General features: G+C 44.6%; 1 long non-coding RNA gene across 1 annotated transcript in view; it reads left to right on the top strand.

Annotated features, from left to right (window-relative positions):
* The window catches only part of LOC144821809 (uncharacterized), a 138,292-nt gene extending 124,142 nt beyond the window's left edge, over positions 1-14,150 (top strand). The window contains exon 3 of the long non-coding RNA XR_013608453.1: positions 13,686-14,150. This is a non-coding gene — a long non-coding RNA (uncharacterized LOC144821809). The remainder of the gene's footprint in view (positions 1-13,685) is intronic.
* Positions 14,151-24,057: the final 9,907 nt, after the last annotated feature.

Below are 24,057 nucleotides of genomic sequence, written 5' to 3'. Positions count from 1 at the left end.
CGTATTGAGCGGGAGTGGCCAGTGTCACACCCACGGGCGCATGGTCCGACAACGATCTAGGTAAATGCACTGCCGTCAATACCGAGGCATGTAGATCCCTGGATAGCAACCAGTAATCCAGTCTCGACCATGCGGCCCTATGAGCCGTCATGCAGGAACCCGCCCGCGTGTGGGGGTTCAATTGTCTCCAGGAGTCCACCAGGGACGCCTCCAAGATAATGCTACCCAATGCTTCAGCCGCCCTCGGGTGGTGTTCGCGGGCAGCGCCCTGTCGGTCAAGCACGTCAGACAGCACTACATTGAAATCACCCGCCCACAGGATCGCCGCATCGCTAAAGGGACGTATTTTCACCCATAGTTGCTCATAAAAGTCAGGATTATCATCATTCGGACCATAAACATTCACCAGCAACACCTGGATTCCGCACAGCACTCCCAGTATCAATGTGTATCTTCCTTCTCCATGCTTCAGCACTCGTTGCGTCACCCAATGTAGGCCCCTGCGGACCAAAACCACCACCCCCCTGGCATAGTTTGAGTACGGGGCGTGTATCACCTCCCCCCATCTGGTGTGTCTGAGTTGCGGGGCATTCTCGGTGGTCAGATGCGTTTCCTGCAGCATGCAAATATCTACATGTTTTCGCGACAAATAGGCATGTACCAATCGCGCCTTCCTCCTGTCATTCATACCTCTTACATTCCAAGACAAGCATGTTATGGACTTCAAATCGGGGCGTCCAGCCGAGCTATGGGGCGTCCCATTCACTAAGTCGGTACCAGTGGCCATCACGATACTAAATCAGGGACGGGCAAGCGGATTTGCATGGTGTTTGAGGCATCGCCACTGCAACACATAAGCCTCAACCCAACAGGCATTCGGAAACATGGCCGTCGCAGGCTCCAACTCCAGTACCTCACATTAGCGCCAGTGATCATTATACGGGATATCTTTAGTGACATATTCAACACAGAATTCTCATAGGTTAAAAGAACCAACACAGCAGAACTGAACCCCAATCCACCCTCCCCACCCGCTCCAACCCCCCAATTAGGTCGTGCATTCATCCCCCCCTGTACCAGCCCAACAGAACCAAATAACAACAGTATTAGATGGTCGAAAGAAGAAGTGGGAGACATCCCTTGGGGTGCGCAGGTGTGTGCCTTCTAACCCTGTACTTGTGACAGGGCGATCGAGCGTAGCCCGACTCCGTGCGCTGCAGGGCCCATCGGTCCCTGAACCAATCGAAGCATTAACAATCAGTTAAGAGCTGTCCGAACCGTGTGATAATAAGTACGATGCATTCCCAGTTAAGCAGTGAGCGTCCTGACATGTCAAGTTGCTGTGCTACATCACCCCTCCCGTAATATACAGGCCCCAGCGGTATCGCACTCAACAATACAAGACATTATTCAATATCACTTAGCTGGTCATTGTCCTCTTGGCGTCCGGCCTCCGACTGTCCTTTCTGGTCTTTAGCAAGCTGTTTGGCGAATTTCAGCGCCGCCTTTGCGTCCGTGAAGAAGGTGGGTTTACCCGGACCCTGCACCCTCAGCTTCGCCGGGTATATCAATGAGTATTTCGTGCCAGTCTGCTGGAACACTTTTTTAGCTGGCAAAAATTCACGCCGCGCAGTTTGCACCTGAAGAGTGAAATCTGGATACATTGCAATATGATTCCCTTTGTACTGCAGATCCACCATATTTCGTGCCAATCGTAGTATTGTGTCCCTGTCCCTGTAGTTTAGCACGCGGGCAAGGATTGTCCGAGGCGGAGCTCCAGGCTTGGGCACCGGACCTAGTGAGCGGTGCGCTCTTTCCACCAGAAACATGGGGGAGAGATTCTCCCCAAATAGGTCTTTCATCATCTGCTCTATATAGCGTTCCATATTCGCAATATCCGTTGATTCTGCCACACCCATGATGCGCACGTTATTTCTTCTGGACCTCGCTTCCAAATCCTCGGTCTTTAACTGGATTAGGGAGAGCACTTTGTCCATTCCACGTAGTTTCTTGTCAAGGTCCGTTTGGCATTCCTCCGTCTCCGTCACACGTGTTTCCAGCACTCCGACGATGCCCTCTTGCTTGTCCATTCTCCTTGACATGCTGTCCATTCATGCAGCCAGTGCGTCTATCTTACCATCTATGCCCTGCAGGCTCGACTTTAAGTCCTGAAACATCGCTTTGATGTCGTCTGCCGGTAGTACAGGCTGGGCCGCTCCTGAAGGCTCCTGATCCGGTGGTTCCTGGTTCGGCGGTTTCTTGGCCGTTTTATCGAACATTATTTTGGGCTGCCGCGTGTCCGGTTTGCCCATGATGATGTCCAGTCGAGTCGTGCTCCGCTAGGGCCAGTGGGGATCCCCCGTCCGCCCTCGACGCAGTCCAGCCCAAGCGCCCGGATGTACAGCGGCGTCCGTCTGCGAGTCCAGTGGGGCCCTCACCAGGGCCAGTGCTCAGCAACGTGACTCGGCCCCAAAGGTCAGGGGCACCGGTCGGCAGATATGGAAGCCAATGGTTTATCTAGCTGGTCGCTCGCGCCGCAGGTAAGGTCCCTCGCAATCACCAGCCACTGCAGTGCATATTTTGATGAAGCATAACAGTAGCACCCACGAAGGCAAGTCACTTCCAGAGCCGCGACGGCAGGGCACACGTACCAGGACAAAATGGCGGGTCACAGTCCTTCACCCACAACTTGCGCCTCACAATTACGCCCACAAAGAGAAGGGGCTAGGGGCGCCAAGTGCATCAGCGTCTCAATCTCCCTAACGGGAGTATGCACAGCGGGTATCCCAACCGCTCCTCACCGCTGCTTATGTGCCTCAGCCTCGGTCGTCTGCTCGGCCCCGCGGCCCCGCTCCACTCACAGAGCCGACCGGCACCCCTTCGCCTGTTTGGGCGCCCTCTCACCGGGGCGAATGCGTGTGCACTTGTCGCTGTCTCCAGACGCCGTCACCAGCCGTCCGATAATCAGAGGGCGCAGGCGGGCCCTCAGCCGCCGGCTCCGGCGGCAAAGTCAATAAACGCGGCGCCGGGTCCCAGCCGCTTCCGGTCGGCCAGCTCTAGCGCAAGTCCCCGGCTTCACACGCCGTCGCAGGCCTCTCAGCGCCGGAGGATCAGGGAGGAGAACCACACCGATAAGTCGGGCGCAGCTTCAGCAGTCTTTCCCAGATGCAGCGGGGTCGCTTCGTCCGTGTCCAGGACCCTGGACCCGAGCCCCAGAGTCGGTTTAGGTCGGATAAATGGCGGATTTATTCACTCGATCGGCGGAGCTGCGCTTTCAGGCAGCCATTCCGCTCGGCAGTCAAGCCACGCCCCAAGGTATTCTTGTTCAACTGGCCTAAAAGGGTCCCTGTAGCCTGCCCACACTCTATCACGGTCACCCTGAATTTGTGACTTTGTCCTGGTCTGGCGCATCGAGATAACCACAGTTGGCACTTTGTGTTTTTTGGCGCTATTTTTACTGAAATATTTTTTCTTTCAAAGTATTTTATTAATTTTATAAACAAGTACATTAGCATTTCTGTTACGAGGTTCTAGCCAACATAGCTTGTGTTGCAGTAGTTACAGGAACTTTGGTCTACATGTTTACCTAATCCCCTCTACAATGACTTGCTGGGAAATTAGGCAAAGGATGATAGAAAGAGAAAGAATAGGAAAGAAAGGGTGGAGAAATGATACAAGAAAGGTTCTAAAGCAGTGAGCCTAGTTTGGGTTTGTAGCCCTGTACAAAGCCTGGGGAAATTGCGAATCTCTGGTTTTAGTGATTGGATTTTTGTTGTTTTGGTCTTAATTTATAAATTGCAATTAACTATATTTCTAAATTGGTGTGGGATTTTTCTTGTGTTCTGTTTTCACTTTATTACTGTTTGAAGTGCTGCATAAATACTTTACACATTGCCTCTAAGTTAAACCTGACTTCTCTGTGTCTAGCTACAAGAGACTTGAGTACAGTTTATTTGGGGTTTGCTTTTCACTTCACCCTGGCAAGGTTTCACCCTCTTCAACTAGTAACCCATTTTTTGCTTTAGAGAACTTTATTAAAAATATTCTATAAACATGAATTAGCTCAGTTTGTTACTTCTGGAACAGTGAGTGGGGTTGGTTTTCTGCCCGTCAAATACAGCCTGGGTTTCGAGTGAAAAGGGAAATCCAAGCGGAAGATTCTAAAACATAACGTTACTATTTGTGCCTTCTTTTTGAGGTACTAAATTGAATGTTTAATTTTTCCTGACATTAACTTCTGAGGCAGTCGTTTTTCGTACAAAATTGAATTGAAAAGTGTACATAATTGGCCGTTTCTGAGAGATGTTTTCTTTTCGACACCAAAAAATTACTTCTCTCAAATATTTGTGCAGAACAGCCATACTGCGACACACATCATTGAAAGCATGTACAACTCGGAAATTAATCTAGTTCACATTTTTGGGGGATAAGAGCATACATCTCAATTTTGACCTTACTATAGCTACATAGTCATTCAGAAATAAAATGCAAACTGCAACAGTTATTTTCGGGTCGGATTAAAATTACTTTTAAACAAACAGCAACTCAGGCCTGAAATTCTCTGCTCCTCCAAGTCTATCTGTGCTTGTTGAATCCTTGCTGTAGGCAACAACAGCTACATCACAATTATCCAGAAGTTTTCTCAGACTTTTTGAGCATCTAAGTGTCGTGACGAATGAATTAACTCGTTTGGATTTATGTAGTCTACTCAAAGGACATCTTTTGAGAGGAACATATTTAGCACTGCATTTGAGGAACACTCATGACTCTCCTAGGACAGAACTATCTGACAGCCAAATGATTTTTGATCAAATACTTCCTTTGACGCTGGGCTTCAAAGTACCTACAGCGCAGAGAACAATTGTGTCAACATGAAAGCAAGCACAGTTCCGAAACGGATCCGTGTCATGAACAGCTGTGCTTGCTCAGCGCAGAGCTGCGCGCCTGTTTACAAGCTAATGCATTTAAAAGAGAGCTTCAGCAGTTTAACGGCTGTTCATTAGGCAGATTGCCTGATGTACCACGTGTACATCCACCATAGAGTGATAGTAGTGAGGGGTCTTATGGGAAATATCATCATGTTTACAGATACATGGTAGATTACTCTGGGAATTGACTTGGCTTTCAACATCTGCCCTGGAAAGACCACGAATGTTGTTACATATTTCAGAGCCTTTACTTACACAGATACTGTGAATTACTGTGCATGTGATTTTGTTTTGTACTCCCAAAGAAAGAGAATGACAAACAAAGTATCTCCACTCTCAGCAACAGAACCCTAGTGCTGCAACACCAAACCACTACCTCAGTCCAACACTAACTGTTCCCAACATCGCCTTTCCACTTCAAAGCACCACACTGCCAACTCAAAATGCCATTCCAAACATATTACCATCACTCATCAGCATTAATTTACCACTCACATATCTGTGCTTCACAGAGCTCTGCTGACACCTCAGCATGGAACTACCACCTCAGCTCAAGACAGCGCCACCACCCAAAACTGCACAATCAGCTCAGCATAGTCACTATCCCAGTGCTGCAATTCTCCATGAGCAGTACATCACCACAGTCAATATCACACCATTATATCAATACACCATTACCAGCACTGTTCCACCACCGGCAACTGCAATGCCAACACTGAAACTCATTGCCATAACATCACATAACAGCAGTTATTGGTGCTACACGGCAACCACCAACATTGCAAAACTTCACCCAACACCTCCAACCACCGGCATGGCACCATAAACACTGCAGCACTGCCCCATGCAATGAGCCACCACCCAATGTTATACACCACCACTCTCAGCACCACACTACTACTCATCATTGTGACCAAGATCCTGCGCAGATCTCAAAACTGCTGCGGATGTCACATATCTGGGCTGCAGTCCCTTGGGATCTGTGAAGAAATAACATTATCCTGACTCCTCCTCCTCATGACAGCCTATATGACTGAACACTATTTTCTCAGAGTCCCACTGCTTATGGTGTTGTGTGTCCTCCTCAGCCTCCTCCATGTATCCAGTAATGTTATTGTTTCTGCCCTACAGTGGCAGCATCTGAATATAGAAGGATATGAATAGGGTGTGCAGCAGGAAGCTTGGCCGTGTCTCCCAAGCTTGCAAGAGCGCACGTCTATTTGGTACCAATATTGGTCACTGCCACTCCATGTGACAAAGTCATGTGACCCACAAATGTTTCAAACTTCCCCCGGTTTAGCTTGTCTGATGTTTGTGCGATCTTAACGCTGCAGCCTCGATACTTCAAGGGCTGTGCCCTTTCCACCCCATGAAGGTGAACAGCAGTATAAGATCCTGGACAGGGTGTGTGGTGGGAATATCTGCCTTGTCTATCCCGCCTGAATGAACTCTCTTTCACCTGGAGCCAAAATGGCCCTTCCTGCCCCTCGTCATTAGGCCACCTTCCTCTGTTTAGATATATAAACATGTTGTCTATAATGTATTGTGCATGGGCATTTTTCCTCTCTATTTTCCTTGGGGTTGCAGTAAAAGGTCTGTTTCAGGCTATTCAAGCTGACAAGAACTGCATTAAGAGTAAGTCGACCCATTTTGACATTAGTATGTTATGTTATGTTAAAGTAAACTTGTAGAGCACACGTTCACCAGACAGTTTCTTGGCGTTAAGCAACAGCAGCAAGTCCAAACCGAGGCTAATGCACATTAAAAGGGAATAATGACTAATCGGCTTGCCTAAACACCCAAGTCTTTAGCTCTTTGCTGAATTTCAAATAATTAGTCTGAATCATGCTCAAAAGTCTACAGAGAAATACGGCTAACCTTAGCCATACTATTACTCACACCGTACAGGATGCAGTGCAAGGTAGATCCTAAAACCAGTATCATATGCTGTGAATGAATGAGGCGTGCATCAATAGTAAATAACTTTTCTCATATAGACTTCTAGTCACAGATTCCTCGCCTTTTGAAAATTCCCTAGGTGTCAGACCCAAAACGAAATGCAGAGTGTGTGTTTCCCTTGTGTAGGTGGTAATTCAAGTGGGGGAAGTGGCACCTCTGGTGGAATCGAGCCAGTGTAGTTCGCAGTTTCAGAAGCAGGATCAGGTCTGGGCCAGAGGCAAGATGGGCTTGTTGGGTTGTTCTGGTGCTGAGAGCAAAATTGCCAGCGGTACTATAGATAAAAGGCCTCTTGTCTCCATACAGCCCATAGGGATGCCAGGGAAGTCGGTAGGGTTTCGAAGAGTTGGAGGCTAGCTGCATTTAGCTCTTTTATCTGATGTGGCATGGCTGTTTGACTGGCATATATCTGATTGGCATATATAATCTACTTATAAATACCTTGTAGAGTGGTATACTATCTACCAGGGCTTGTAAATTAAATGTTACCAGTGGGCCTGCAGCACTTCATCTGCCATCCACATAAGAAGCACTCTAAAACACAACCTAGACTTCCATTGCAGTCTGAAAGCAGTGTTAGACTCCTATGTCAACTTGGCATTTAAATCTTCTTGCCAAGCCTTAAACTCCCATTTTGTTAAATATAAGTTACCCCTAAAGTAGGCCATGGATAGACCATAAGGCGGGGTGGTGCGTAATTAAAAGGTTGGACATGTACTTTTATGTTTTACATGTCCTGGTAGTAAATAACCTCTAAATTAGTTTTATGTTTTTTACTACTGTGAGGCCTACTATTCCCATAGGATAACATTGGGGATTCATTATTACATTTAATAGGATGTAATTCCTAATTGGGAGCAGTTAGATGTAGCATGGTTGATGCCTATGAAATTGTAATGATAACATTTCTTTAATGCTAAAGTCCTATGTTTCTCTACAATTTAGAAAATGTCCCTTTTACAAAGTTAGTCTTTTCCTGCCGTAAGCCCTTTTTGCCTGCAGTCTTTCTAGGGTCACATGGCTGGCTGTTGCTGACATTTACACAATAGAGGGATTAGGTGTGCCTCAATGGGGCATCTGCTGGCTGGATGTCTTGAGCAGAGCTGATCACAATCCAACTTACACCTGAATAGCCTGTGCTCTGCCTTCACACAAAGGGCATAACAACCCTGTATTGTCACTGAAGCCAGCTTGGAGCCAGGGGATATAGGAAATTCCATGCACTTCAAAAAACCTTAAACTTTGATGTCAAACTGGAATGAGAAAGGGATGCCAATCTAGTTGCTGAATTACACATTGTGATTAATTCATATATTCCATGCATTACCTTGGTGTTGCAACTAAATGTGGAGGGCATGTGCTTCAATAAAAAAAACTAAAAAGTAAAGCTTCAAACTGGTCTGCCATCTTGGAACAGTAAACAATTATGCAGAATATCGTTTCAAGATGGTGGCATGGTTTTGAAGCAGTTATACCTTGTGCTCTGTATAAGAAAATTATGGCCGAATAGAAGCAGCAGCGGAGCTGCTGGTAATCTTGTTACTAAATTAGAATCAGTCTGCATTTGCAGGTGAGCGTCTCTTGGATGAACTCAAAGAAATGCCTCTTAAGGTCACACTTCTCTGAATGCAGAGTAGCACAGAGTAAGCAGGCAAAATACTATTAGTCAGACTACCTGACATCCAACAGATCACCAGTTGTATACTAGGCAAAGCCAATGATTGAAGAGGGTTGATCTACTGCCTAATTGTATGGATGTTGTTCTGATGGGCTGTACTAACATCTAATTGTCACTGTGTCTGATAACCAGCTGAGTGGCATTAACTAAAGCTAATTTTCTCCAAGCAAGATTATGATTTTTTTCTTTTTTGTTCTGATCAGCCGTACATTTTCTCAACAAGGCAAAAAGGGCTTACGGCAGGAAAATTCTAACTTTTTAAAAGGGACATTTTCAAAATTGTAGTGAAACATAGGACTTTAGCATTAAAGAAATGTTACCATTACAATTTCATAGGCATCAACCATGATACATCTAACTGCTCCCAATTAGGAATTACATCTTATTAAATGTAATAATGAATCCCCAATGTTATCCTATGGGAATAGTAGGCCTCACAGTAGTAAAAAACAAAAAACAAATTTAGAGGTTATTTACTACCAGGATATGTAAAACTTAAAAGTACATGTCCAACCTTTTAATTACGCAACACCCCGCCTTATGTCCTATCCATGGCCTACTTTAGGGGTAACTTATATTTAACAAAATGGGAGTTTAAGGGTTGGCAAGAAGATTTAAATGACAAGTTGACATAGGAGTCTAACACTGCTTTCAGACTTCAATGGAAGCCTAGGTTGTATTTTAGAGTGCTTCTTATGTGCTTGGCACATGAAGTGCTGCAGGCCCACTGATAACATTTAATTTACAAGCCCTGGTAGATAGTATACCACTCTACAAGGTATTTATAAGTAGTGGAGTGGTGTGGCTCACTGGTTAGAGGCGGCAGACCCGTAAGCAGAGAACGGCCCGGGACCAGGGTTCAATTCCCGACATGGCAGGGTCGTGGACCAGGGTCAAAACGGACTCAATAATTCTCGCCTCGGTGCCTACTCTAACCAGGGAACACACTCGGCAACTCTGGGTATTAAGCTTGCCTCATCTCTACAACGGCCCCCCACAGACGCCGGGGATGCCTGGTTTCACCTTGGAGATACCCAGAAAGGGACCATCTTACAGGGAAAACAAGGACGGGTACCCCAGCGGTCTTCAGCGCCAGGATACTCCATGGAGTCGCAGTGTGCTTTACAAGTACACCCACATTTATATATGCCAATCAGGTATGTGCCAGTCAAACAGCCATGCCACATCAGATAAAAGAGCACCAGTTGTATACTAGGCAAAGCCAATGATTTAAGAGGGTTGATCTACTGCCTAATTGTATGGATGTTGTTCTGATGGGCTGTACTAACATCTAATTGTCACTGTGTCTGATAACCAGCTGAGTGGCATTACCTAAAGCTAATTTTCTCCAAGTAAGATTATGATTTTCTTCTTTTTGGTTGAGAAAATATACGGCTGGTCAGAAATTTAAAATAGTCTTTTGGTCAGACCTGAAACACACAGTAATAGATTGAGTACATGCAGCAGCAGCACAGAGAGTCCTTGGTATCACAATCTTCCCTGAAATACATAAAACAAGTGTGGCACTGCTGGACCAGTGCAAGTTTCCTTTAAAGACCTGGAACAAGTGTGGTACGGCTGGGCCAGTGCAATGTTCCTTCAAAGACATTGAACAATTATGTCACTGCAGAGATGGTCAGTGTAAGCTTCCTTTAAAGACATAGAACACATGTGGTACTGCAGGGCAAGTGCAAGCTTCATTCAAAGACACAGAATTTGTATGGCAGTGCAGGGACAATGCAAACTTTCTTTAAAGTAATAGAACAAGTATGGTACACAGTGCTAGTGCAAGCTTGCTTCAAAGACATGGAACAAGGGTAGTATTGAAGGGCCAGCCATTGCAAGCTTTGTACAAACACATAGAACACATGTGGCACCTGGCAACATCATTTGACACCTCCCCTAGATACAAGGAAGAAGCAGAATTCAGATTTTGTTCAAGTTTAAGAAACAGCATGGAATGTGAGTGTACGCTTCATTCCCAAACATAGCTAGATTTCACACACAAAAGAGATGCAGCCCCAGTCAGGAGTTCACTTCCCTCACATCCATAGAACACACACCAATATGTTAGAAACCGCAGAGGCTTCCCTCAACACACACTGCACTTGGACAGCATCTATAGCAGCAGTCCCAGTCTGTGTGTAAATACACACACAAAATGTGCAGCATTTGGCAGCAGTGTTAGTTCCCCATAGACACAGCCCAGGTACAAGATGGCCATCAACAGTAAAAGCTGAAGTATCCTCACAAACAAAACAGGTATCACACTGACAGCAGCATCTGAGCTTATTTCAGGCATAGAATACTCAGAGTAAAATACAGAGGTGAGTGAGCAACTGAAGGCTCAAGCCAGTTGCTATGCTCTGGTTCAGCTCAAGGTCTACTTTAGCCATCATGGCCAAAATGAGCTGACCTTCCTTAAGGCTTCTGCCTTCTATCCCCTCTAATCTCCGGTGGCTAGAATAAAAGACAAAGCATTAAACTTTCATGTCAAACTGGAGCCAGAAAGGGATACCGCTCTAGTGGCTAAATTTCAAAGTGTGAGACCAGAATACCTGGGATCAATCTTGACTTGGCTACTTGACTAAACTGTGTGATCTTAGGCAATTATTTAATTTGATCTTGCCTCCTATATTGTCCCTTTTGCACATGAGAAAACCTTGAAATATAGGGATGTTTGCTGTACAAACATCCCTCTTATATCTGCCTTGCAGACTCTAATATTGCACTCTGTAAATTAAGAATTTAGCTCACATGTGGGGTGCACATGACAACTGACTTGCCTTTTAGTTCGTTAATGGTATTGTCGTCTGAGTGGGGAGGGAGGCATGTATGTTTCTTAGTTCATGTCTAATCATTTCTAAGAAACACCTCTCAGTGCAATGATGTAATCCGATGCCCTAATATGAAATGCTTGTCAAAGATACTTCACACTGTATCATGTTTTAACATAATATTTGTTGTTCAATTTCCATACCAAATTTTCCTATGGCTCAGCTTGTGCCTGGGCTCTTAGAGCCAAGATGTGCTGTTAGGGACAAGACAAAACCTTAAGTCACCTCTCCCTATTAATTTGTTGTCATGCCCATCTCTACCACTGTACTGTGTATAACAGTTATCCGAATACCCCTCTCTCCGTATCTTGCCCTGGGGAACAACTTCTTCTTTACCTAAACTCTTACTGGTTTCCACGGGTTTCCAAGGATAACTATTCATACTTTTGGTTTTAATGAGGAAGTTTTATGCTTTAGCAACACTGAGAAGTTGTTTGAAGTTTGCTGTACAATTTATTAGCATAAAATGAAACAAACAACGCTTAAATAATGAATTTTCCCAGTTTTAGCACTCCATCCTAAATAAATCTATGTTTTTTTACTAATTGCCATTGTCTGCTCGCCATCAGTTAGGCTGAACACAGTGATTACTGTGACTGCCATGTCTTCAGAAACCACCCAGCAGCATAGGCAAAACTTCTTAGTGACGTCTTCTGGCGTCAGGCGGCCAAGCCTGGATCGCAGACTCTGCATTTAAAAAGGTGGCACTTGCACACTGTTCTGCCATTCAGTACGTATGCAATGAGGCCTTAGCAATGCGCCCATAGGTGTTTCAGTAGATTCTGCTGCTCAGAGTCTGACTCCTGCAACAGAGGGGATCAGACAGATATAACAACAAGCTCCCAGTGTTGTAAGAGCTCATGTGGACCTAGTAGGAATTGCTGTTGGACCAATTTTTCAGAGTGGTGGTACTCTCATCAATGTTACATCACACAAAGAACAAGTGCCACAAATGAATCACGCCACATCAGCAGAAGTCTGGTAAGTGTGTAGTAGGCTGTTGCATTTAGGAGAAAAATTGTCATAAATATATCACTAAAGCATGTTTCGGTAGATCCTATAAATTCCATTAAAATTACCACTAAATTTGCCCAGACATACAATTTTACTGATAAAACTATATAGCATGCATCAAATAAGTGTGGAAATTGAGTTTCAACAAATATTTGTCATTTGTGCATCACCAAGTAAAGATTATTGATTTTGTTTGACCCGATCACAATCTTTTTTCCATCACAAAAAAAGTGTTTTATTTGTGCTTTACTGTTTATTTATTTTGAAATGTTCGTACAGGTAATTTATAAGTATTTACATTTTGTTGTGAGTTAGAAGAAAACACCTTTCCTTTAACACCAGCAGGATTTTCATATAGTTCACTACTCCACACTTTGTAGTATGTGAAAGAAAAGTAAACACCACCTTCCAAGTTATAAGAATAAGCAGCAATTTGTCAGAAGACTAAACTGATATTTGACCTCTGTATCTGAAGGCACACCATATGTGACAAAACAAAAATACATTTGAAAATCATCTTTAATAGTTGTTCTCCTTAGGAATTGCAGCATGATTATTCAGGTGCCCTCTCAGAGCTCAAGGACCTGTTGTAGTTTAGCCCCCTCCTACCTCTGGGCCTGGTTCATTGTACTGGCTGCACCACTGGTAGCTACGTTCCTGCCTTTGCACCTGTTCAGGCAAATGTGAGCAGCACAAAAATATGTCTCTGAGAGACCCAAAGGGAGAAACAGATATGTATCTGGTGGTGTGGAAAGAAAGTAACTGAGTGCAAGATTGACCTGTTGTGTGGTCACATAGGCCTGAGACAGGGAACAGTACCGTTTTACATGTTCAAGTTTAAAGTTGATGTGTTTCTTAAATGCTGACTCTTGACAAACATTTGCATGCTCTCCTGTATCGGATAATATTCTCTGAAATTCATTTGCTAACATTTACACTTCTCCGTAGGCATATTATCAGGGCCTTGAACATTCAGTACCAGGCTTAAGTTCTCTAAGCAAAATGTTAATGTTTGTTGTTGTCAACTCGTCGTCAGCTCTGCAAAGGTTGAATCAATAATGATGGCTTGACTAGAGCTCCAGCATGGTAACAAGTTATTAGAACAATGGTTGAACTGTTTATATTTTTTATTTTTACTATTCTAGTAATGCTGATTACTCTCTTTTGTTTCCTTCTATTAATCATTGCAGCACACATATTTTACAAAAGAATGTTATTGTTTCAATAAATATTTCAAATACCAATTTGAGTATTTCTTGTGTCTCCCTTTAGGCATGCATGAGATATTAAGGAAAGAGAGAGAGACCAGTTTCCACAATTATCTTGGGGAGTCAGGGTTGTCATGTTCTGAGGTTGCTCATACCATCCAGTACCTTGTAAGGTTGGAGGTCCAGATGGTGCATTGTGAGGTAGACAGGACTAAAGCCAACATATCCTGATGGTGTTCATGGACTCAGTCTCGCACAGTTTTGATGTTTATGATGTCCAAATGCACAGTCTTACTGATATAGTATGAACTGTACAACAGCACCTATATAGGCTCAGTCCATCATTTCCGGAGCAGAACTGTGTCATTTAGAGCCGCATGGACTACCTAACAGCGTGCCGAGGTACTGCTGAAAAGTTTCCAGATCCTGCCAGGCACCTGTGGAATATTCAAAAGGTAAGGAATCTGCAGTACGATGGGGTCTCTACCAGAAGCAGCAAAACAAAATTATGCTTGTTAAATAAAATATCTGATGTAACAACGAGTCAGCCTCAAAATTGTCCTTAGAGCACCCATGGCGCCAAACATGAGAATTTGCAGAGCGATATAATCATGGAGGGCTTGCAGGTGGCAGCAAACTGTGGTGCAGTTCCATGTGAAATCTTGAATGAACAATTGTTCTTATGAGATTTTTCTAGACCTCTTAAGAATGGCAGGGATTGCGATGCAGCTAGTGAGTAGCTCCTTACTCATTTCCATGCCTGTCCGTGGGTATAACATACCTTTGAGATCTGCTGATAGGGTTCCCTTAGCCCAATGTCACCATGATTTCATCGCTATGCTGCAATATTTCCTCTACCTCTCAGGACTAATCATTTACCCTGGGCTATATACTCTGGTCCGCCAGCAGAGTGTGCGGACATTTGCCCACTCTGCTGCGAATGTGGAGTATAGGGCAAAACACCTACTACGGAGCAGAGTTAGCCAGCCCGCTCCCCCCACCCTCAAAAACAGTTAAAGATTATTTTAAAATTAAATAAAAACACTTACCTGTCCTATGGCGTCCCCGGGCTGCCCTCCTCCTCCTCGCCGTCCCTCTCTCTCTCCTACATGGGGTACATCTTGAGAGAAGTGTGCATGTGCGTGTGTGCGTGCATGCGAATTTCTCGCAAGACGTCTTGTAACCCACGTAGTAGAGAGACGCCGAGGAGGAGAGCAGCCTGGGGACACCGCAGGACAGGTAAGTGTGTTTGTATTTAATTTTAAAATAATCTTAACTCTTTTTGTGGAGGCGGGTGGTGGAGCGGAGTTTCACGGAGTTTCCTCCCAACTCCGTGGACCTCTGCTTAGTCTTACTATGCCAGCTCCGCCCAGGGTTACTAATCAACCAACCTCCAAGTGCTACACCACAACTGCAGTTATTGCACATCTGACACACTGCACCACCATGCATAGCACTGACCACAGCTCCATCATTGAACCACTGTTAACCAATGACTTACCTCTGCCCTGATCATTGCACCATAACTATCTCACCATCTCCAGCACCACACATCCATTATTCACATGGTGCTGAAGTATAACTGTGTCACCAGATGAAAACCACATACCTCCTACCTACTATCAGTACACCTCCACAACCCAGCACCAGACCACATACCTTTTTCATTGTACTAGCACTCAGAGCACTATACTCTACCTCCTAAACTGCACTACCACCTGCAGTGCCATCCCACAACACACATCACTGTAACACAATCATAAATTCCCTTCCTGTACCTCATTCTGCAGCATGTGCACATTACAACCTTCACCACAGTGCCAACACCAGCATAACACCACTTCCCACTATCTACATCACTTCACTACAGCTATTTGCGCTTCAGCAACACTCCACAGTACAATGCCAATGCTTTTGGTACTAGTCTACTACAACAAGGAACGGCACTATTAACTGCTAATACTGTACAATCGACATTTGTAGCCCTACCCAATGCGAGTACCAGCCATCTTTTGCGTTCTCCTGTTCCGCTGAGCTCTGCCCCTGGAGGCTGTTCAATGTTGCTGCTGCTCCTCCGCTGCTTCCCCACTCCATGCAAAACGCAAGGTTGACGGCTGAAAACGGAAGAAAACTCGAAAAAACCCCGAAAGCCTGGAGCCTGGAGGACTGATAGCTGATGGCTCTGAGAGACCCGTAAAATTGCCGAACCGCCGGACTGCTGAGACCGGCAAAGTTAAGGTGAGCGTCCACGCACGACACCGGAGGTGGGCGCTTCCTGTCACCAGCATGCCGCATTTTTGAGTGGTGGGGGCTGAAGGCTGAATGGCGCGCTGAAGCAGAGGCAGCTGCAGGGTTTGAATTTGAGATTGCCGATGGTCCTGAGGGGTTAAAGCTCGGTAGCTGAATGGTAGTATGGAAACTACCGCTGTCTAAAAACCCCGGATTGCGGTCTGCAGTGCCTGCATTGTGGCATAGATGTCATCGCGCACAGGGGGCTTTCAGTGAAAACGTGGTTGTCCTGAGAAATCTGACCCTAAAGTGGACCCTGAAATGGCTTGTTATTGGGGACAGCTATAGTAACAGCGGGACTACTAGCTCCATCATGCATTGCGGTCCAACAACAAAGGTCTAGAAGGGAAGAAAGATCGTTTTTGCTTGGACTGAGTCGCCAACTAATTTGCTACTGTTTCCAGCTGCTCACTTTCTATTCTATTCGATACAGCTGCTCATTTCATACTGCCTCCAGCTGCCCACTTTCACCCCTTAAATAACTAAAGCAGAGTAACACAGCTTTTTTATTTAGTGGCACAAAAACTGAGCAGGGTCACATAGCCCACACAGCTCGGTCTTTTCCCCTTGCCTCCTTGCCCTCCCCCTTGTTGCCATTTCCCCTTTCCACGAGGGCAACTGACCTTTTACCGGGCGTGCTGCCCTGTCCTGAGGAACGTCGCCACCAGCACCTCCAGTCTCCTTCCCGCCGCCGCAGACTTCAGCCTAAGCGGCCGCTGTACGGAGGGAGGTGGCCAGGCACAACCACAACCCCCAGATGCCCCAGCGGCGGGACACACGTCACCATCTGACGCCAGGAGGCGCTGTAAAAAGAACGCAGTCCCCGCGTCGCGCCGAGCCAGGGCAGGGCTATACCCCCTGCCTGTCCAAGGTTCCATCCATAGTACGTGAGACTTCCATATTTTATAGCCCATAACTAATACCCTATATATTAGAGCGTAATTGATCAAGACACAATGTCTAAACACTCCAAACAGTCGGCCACACTGGATAACTATCTGGTAAAGGTAGTTAATAAAATCAATAACGAGAGGAGGAAATCCTTGGGGCGTGGGACCTCACCCCCGCCTGTGGCACAATTCCCCCCCGCTATGGCCGCAGTTGATGATTTAATCCTTGGTTTACCATGTGCCCCAGAATTAGTACTATCGGATGCATCCACCCAAGTAGTGGTAGCAGAGCCATTGGAAGTATCCCTGGAGGCATCAACTGTGAATATAGAACTGAGTCCCACAGTGCCTAATGATGATCTTTTGTTGGACGCTCTCACCGACAGCCCTGAACTTCCGGTGAAGATCAGGAGAGAAGTAAGGGCCTGTAGAAAAGTGCAATTAAAATATGGGGGATCCAATATACGGAAAAAAACTGCTCTTACACCTAAGAAAACTGTCTGTAATAAGGGAACTTCAATGGAGAATTGTGCTGCCAATTTGAACTCGGAACTACTTGACATGTTGGCTAATTTTATTGAGGATAAGTTTGTAAGTATTGTCAAACCCTTGGTAGATAAAATAGATCTAATTTCTGCCGAAGTCACAAGGTTGGGCAATCTTTTGATAGCTCATAATGTCAATACTGATAATACTGCTCGTTCTAGCTCTAGTGACAGAAGCGCCTCAGTCATCAATGTTGGATTGAGGCAGCAAGGTGATACGCCAGCTACTGAAGGCGGGCCTATAACTAGCCAGGCTGGATCAAGCCAGCAAGGGGTGTTACCGGGTGTAAGTAAAGTTGTTACATCAATTACTAGGGTGGAGCAGCATAAGAGGGTGGCTACAGTTCCGCAAGGGACTCAGAATAAAAGGGCTAAGCCCGCCACTGTACTAGTTGATAAGAGTAAGAAGGCCACTGTGGCACCAGATAGTAAGAAGGAACTACCAGTCTATAGTGGTAGTTATATAGATCTTCCTCCTGACTGTGCACCCTTTACGGTTGTTCTTACCAATGGGCCAGCCCTAACCCTTAACCTTTCTTAATCTTACAGTGAAACCCATGATTCCCTAAAAAATAAAACTGTTTCCTGGTTACATAAGCAGTGTGGGTTTCCGCTAAATTACTTCGACCAAATACTTAGTACCAGGAGAGTTAACTGGATTGGCAACTCTAAGAAAGTGCACAGGGGTGATTGTATAATTGTCAACTTTAAACACCCACAACACGTGGCAACTGTTTTACTTAGAGCTGCCTCACTAAATCCTGATACAGACAAAGTACAGGTCCATCCTTTGGGGTACTTTTATGACCACCTGAATAAAGTACCGCAGGTTGTTCCCAGCGGTAGACCCTTTTTCTCTATCCCTCATCCGACCTTTGAGGTTCCAATTTCTAATAGCTTTCAAGCTTTAAGTTCCTTGGACATGAACGATTGACAGCCAAAGGTTAGGGGGCATAGTTTAGTTAATGGGGGGGAAAAGTTTAATAATGAATCCGGTTGGGGTGCAACTGAAATCGGGGCAAGCACGAATGTGGCTCTGACCACTACTATCAACAATAATCAAGAATTAGTGCCCATCCTCAGCCTGGATGAGTCAGTCAGGATAGATCCGGGGACCAGTCTAAAAGCCCCCGAATTGGTGACTTTCGATCCAATCTATAATCGTTCTGCGCCCAATAGTGCTGGTATAGTTGAAGGCAGTCCGGATCTGAATGGGGACAAGGTATCTGATACTTTGACCAGTCCGCCTAATAGTAGTGTCAAGAGGGGGGCTTCTATGGTGAGCTGGAATATCTCAGGGTGGGCCTCTAAGGAAAAGATCCCGGGTTGGGTAGATTTAGTTAGGTTATATGACATTCTTTGTCTACAGGAAACGTGGTGTACCAGTAGTCTAAGTGTCGATGGTTTTGTGAGTTACAGTTTAGAAGCAACAGAATCAAGGCATGGTAGAGCGAAGGGTGGCTTGCTTTTACTATTGTCTGTAGACTTACCACTTACAGTTGTTAAATATATTGCGGTAGGAACGCACTCGCAAATTTTGTGGGTTAAGGAAAAGGGTGGCTGTGAGGTGGTGTTTATACATTTTTATAATAATGTTTTTAATAGCTCCCATCAATTAGTTATAGATGATTTAGAAAGGGCACTCGTGAAGCTGGTTTTCGAAGCAAAATGTTCTTTTAACTTTATTTGGTTAGGTGATTTTAATCTTTCAATTTGTTCTTTGTCACGTTCAAGGGCATTTGGAATGCTAGATAATAGCGACAACTGTATAGCACATTTTCCACATAGCGCCTATGGTGATGCTATTAATAATCTCATGGCAACCTATGATTTAGAGCTACTAGAACAAGGGGAGGATGAAGATGGTCATATTATACCCACTTTTACAGGAAGGAATTTTAATTCCATCATTGATCATGTGATGGTGTCCTCCTGTATTGTGCCAAGCACTTCGATTTGTGTTGTCCAGGATTTGTCACTTAGTGACCACAATCGAATAGTACTGCTAACAGAGTTATGTATGCACAGTAGACAACTGGTGAATAAAAATTCGTGTGACATTGAACCACATAGGCGAAATGGAACACGGATAAGATGGAAAGGGGAAAAATCAGCAATTGTTATGAGTAAGATCGTCTCTAAATCCATGGCTGAAATTGAAGGGATCCTGAGTGTGGGTAGTCCTTCTCTTGATACTATCAACTATTTTAATAAAATCAGCGAAACTATTGAGGAAGTCTTCACTAGTAATAGATCTGCTAGGCCCCCTAAAGGAAAGGGTTGGTTCGATCATATATGCACCTCCACCTTAAGCCGCCTGAAAGTGGCCCTGGGAGCAAAACCCCGGGATAAAACTTTGATTTCCCACTTGAGGTCGGAGTATAAATTGGCTTTGTGTGGAAGGAAGAAGGAGCTGCAACAAGAAGCATGGGACAATCTAACACAGGCTGCTGAAACTTCAAATAACTGCTTATTTTGGGCAACCGTTAATTCCCCTTTTCTCTGTGATGATAAAGTTCCCCAACTTGTTTCGAATGTTAGCAGTGAGGCCTGGATTTCACATTTCTCAGCCATTTTCCAAGGTGCTGATTGTACAAGTAGTAGTTTAAGCACCTGGCCTATAGTTTCCCTAGATATCACCTTGGCTGAGGTGGAATACAGCATAAAACTGAGTAAGGGAGGTAAGGCACAGGGTCCAGATGGTGTACCCATGGACGTTTATAAAACAGTTCTGCAGTTATGGGGACCCATACTAACTCTGGCGTTGAACGCAGCCGTTACTTTCCGGATTCCACCGACTTGGGGGGATTCTATCATTGTCCCAATTTACAAAAAAGGGGACAAGGCTGTAGCTGGTAACTACCGCCCGATTAGCTTGTTAGACTCCTCAATAAAAATTATGAGCAGAGTGCTGATGTACAGGCTGGAGGAGTGGGCAGATGAAAAGGGAATTCTGTCGGATTCTCAATACGGTTTCAGAAGGGGACGTGGTACGCTTGACCAATGCCTGAACTTAGAATTAATTATCGGAAAGTATACCAGGGCCAAGCCTGGTACCTTATATCTTTGCTTTGCCGATCTGAGTAGCGCATTTGATCTGGTGGACCACTCAATTCTTTGGCCAGTTCTGTTGGAACTTGGAGCACCCAAGGCTATCATTTTCTTCCTAGCTAGATTATATGATAAAATGCAAACTTGTGTGCGCTTTGGGGTTGGGGGGGAATGTACCCCTAACTTTGATGTTAAACGTGGTATAAGTCAGGGCTGTGTCTTAGCCCCTTTTCTGTTTACCTTATTTATAAATGCAGTTGATCAGACCCTGAAAACAGTTCAGGCAGATGCCCCCAAGTTCGGCGGTACAAGTGTCCCAGTTCTGCTATATGCAGACGACGCTGTGCTCCTGTCAAGGACCCCGATAGGCCTGCAGCGGCTGATGAACCAGTTTTCTGATTTTATCAGTAAGAGGAGGCTTGTCATAAATAAAAGCAAAACCCATACGATGGTATGTGGAGATAGAAATAGGAAAAACAATGTCTTCTTTATTGATGGGGAGAAAGTCCAGGATGTGGAAAAATTTTGCTACCTGGGTGTCATCTTCTCCCATAATGACAGTTGGTCCCATGATTTACAGAATGTAAAGTCTAAAATGAAGAAAAGTTCCTACGGTATTTTTAAATTTGCAAACAAGATTGGTGATAGAAGAATTAATGAAATGATACAAATTTATAAAGCGAAAAGTGTTTCAATTGCTTTATATGGGGCAGGGTTATGGGGTCATTCAAATGTCGATTGCCTGCAAAGGGAAGAAAACAGTTTTTTGAAAAAATTGCTTTGCGTCCCCATCTCTGCCTCCACTGATCTTACCCATAGGGAGGTCGGAGTTACTTACTTAAGTGACCTGATTATGTTAAGACCGTTATTGCTATGGAGGGCCATTTGGACTACAGATGAGAGAGCTTTTACCCGATCTATCATTGTGGACTGCCTGAAACTGGACCATTTTCTAAAGATACCATGGCTCAGTTATATTGTGGACAGCTTTCAAAAGACATTTGGTTTAAACATTGTTGCAGACCCCGGCTCTGTGGGAAACTACTCCAAGTTGGACTTGAAAAACATTTTCTTGGCATATCGAGCCCAAAAACGCGATGCCCTAAGTGGGCGCCTTACTACGGTTACCACGTATAATAAATATGTGCAAACCAGTGGCTTTCAAACGTATCTGAGTCTGGTAACCAAACCAGCCCATAGGTTTGTTTTGACGAGGCTTAGGCTGGGGATAGCCCATGGTTTGGTGGCTTTTCCACAATTAAAGAGACAGCCGGCTGGACCATGTCATTGTGTGATGGCCACTCTAAGCAGAGTACTCAGCACTTTTTGCTAATTTGCACATTATTTATGAATTTGAGGATTGTCTATTTAAAACCACTTTTCCAAAAATATGCTATTTTTAATGTGGAGGATGCCATGAATATGATCTATGAACTGAACTCGCCGGACAAATGTTTTTTTATTGCAATGTTTTTATGTAAGTCTATTCAACTCAGGAAGAGTATGATTTTTTAAATTCTTCATGTAATTTTTTAACTTATGTGTTTCTCTACTGTTAACATTTTGCTTGTTTGCTTTTATGGTCATTACTTGTGAATGCACCGAATAAAGCTTCATGAAATTGAAATTGACTCTGTAGTGGAATAGGTAACTTGGCTGGTAAAAAACTCTCTGGAAAGAACAAATTTTATTAAGAACTCTGTGTGATAGTGGAAGTACAAAAATAAAGTCAAGGCAGAAGGTTACATTTATTTTATGTTCTCTGAGGAAGTGTCCCAGAAGGACAAGAGTGAAACTCTTACAGGAAAGGTACATCAGTCTTGTCAGGATTAAGCTGCCACTTTTGCAATTTTAAAAACAAAAGTTGATTTTGTTCCCGTCGAACAAAATCCTTTCCAAAGCCTTTCATTCTCTAGAGTAGTTGAAGGTAATGTATGAGTTGTGAGCCTTTTGGGTAAAAAATGTAACAAATGATATATTATCGTAGTGATGATACACTGAGATTTGCTTACTGACGCAATGTAATGTATTAAACATTATACTCCTTTAGAATTTCAGAACACAGTCTTCCTTCCACCTACCTTAAGATTTGGCCCCCTTTCTCTCTCTTAAATTTTGATCAGGGCATTCAGTGCTGCATTGGTCGTAGGAAAGGTTGCAGCACTACTGTGATAAATTGGGTAGTTGGCTGAAGCAAAGGCTACAATTCCCATCACAGCAAACTATTAACTTCTGGTAGCTTGCCACAAAAGCAGTTAGACTTAACTACAATGTGTAAAGTATTTATTCAGTACACAAACAGCAATAAAGTGAAGACACAGCACAAGAACACATTTTTTAGAAATGGGGTCTCCAGTTGGCAGAGATAGATAGCTTTGTCCAAATAAGGACCCTTGCTTCTAGTCAAGGTAAGAGGGATACATTTCTAAAATAATCCCTGCTCACCCCCTTGGTAGTTTGGCATGAGCAGACAGGCTTATCTCAGAGGCAGTGTGTAAAGCATTTGTGAACACATACAGTAATACAGTGAAAACATTACAAATGGACACCACACCATTTTAGAAAAAAAGGTAATCTTTATCTAAACCAAAACAAGACAAAAAGACAAAAATACACAGTACAGTAATAAAAATATGACTTTTAGATGGTAGAAATAGTTCAGTTCAAAGCAAGGTGAGTTGCAACACTTTTCTCACAAAGTACCTTGGATGCGTCACGCAAACAAACAAAACGGGCCACAGGGAAGGTGATGCGTTGGTTCCTTTACACGCAGGTACGGTGATGCGTTGGTTCTTTGCTTCGGGGGAGGTGATTATCAGTTCCAACCGAAGAGGAGATGATGCATCAGTTTCTTACTGCATGAACAAGTGATGCATCGTTTTCTTACTGCGTCTCCCAACGATGTGACAGACTTGCAGCCTCGATGCGATGCAATGATCCCAGACAATGTTTGAACTCATGCAGCCGCACACCAGGCCTTGTGTGCGATGATCTAGGACTTCGGAGATCGGTGCACTCGATGCAGCTTGCAGCGATTTCTCACTCGAAACAGTTCCGGTTGCGTCTTGCTTCTTCTAAGTTGCGTTACTTTTCCAGCTCCCATTGGAAAACAGTCTCTAGAGGTCCAGAACAGCAGCAGGCACCTCTTTGCAGTTTGCAATTCCCAGCAAGGAAACTTAGGGGAGCTAGTGTTGAAGTTTTTGTGCCCCTGAGAATTCAGAACAGGAGGCAAGCTCTGTTTCAAGCCCTTGGAGATCTTCCTTCAAGCAGGTGCCAAAGCAAACAACAAAGTCCTTTTCTCCTTTCCTTGGCAGCAAGTAGCTACTGCTGGCTAACGCCAGACAGCAAATAGTACAGGGGCAGTATTCCTCCTTAGCTTCTCCGCCTCTTCTCCTTGGCAAAGGTTTCTCTTGATTCCCAGAAGTGATCAAAAAGTCTTGGGTCTGGGTCCCTCTTTTTATACACAAAAGTCCTTTGTTCTTTGAAGGCATAGAGTGTATGTACCCAGCCAAAACCTGTTCTGTCCTCACTGGTGCTGCTTTCCGGCTGGAGTTGGAGACAGCATTTTTGAAGGCTGACCAGGCCCAGGCCCATGCAGGTGAAAGGAAATCTCCTCCTGCTCCTCTAAATGCAGCCCAGGTTCATCAGGCTCTCTGGAGCC

The sequence above is a fragment of the Lissotriton helveticus genome, chromosome 2_2 (assembly GCF_964261635.1).
Source record: "Lissotriton helveticus chromosome 2_2, aLisHel1.1, whole genome shotgun sequence".
NCBI classification, from domain to species: Eukaryota; Metazoa; Chordata; class Amphibia; order Caudata; family Salamandridae; genus Lissotriton; species Lissotriton helveticus.
This window is presented reverse-complemented; position numbering and strand designations above follow the sequence as displayed.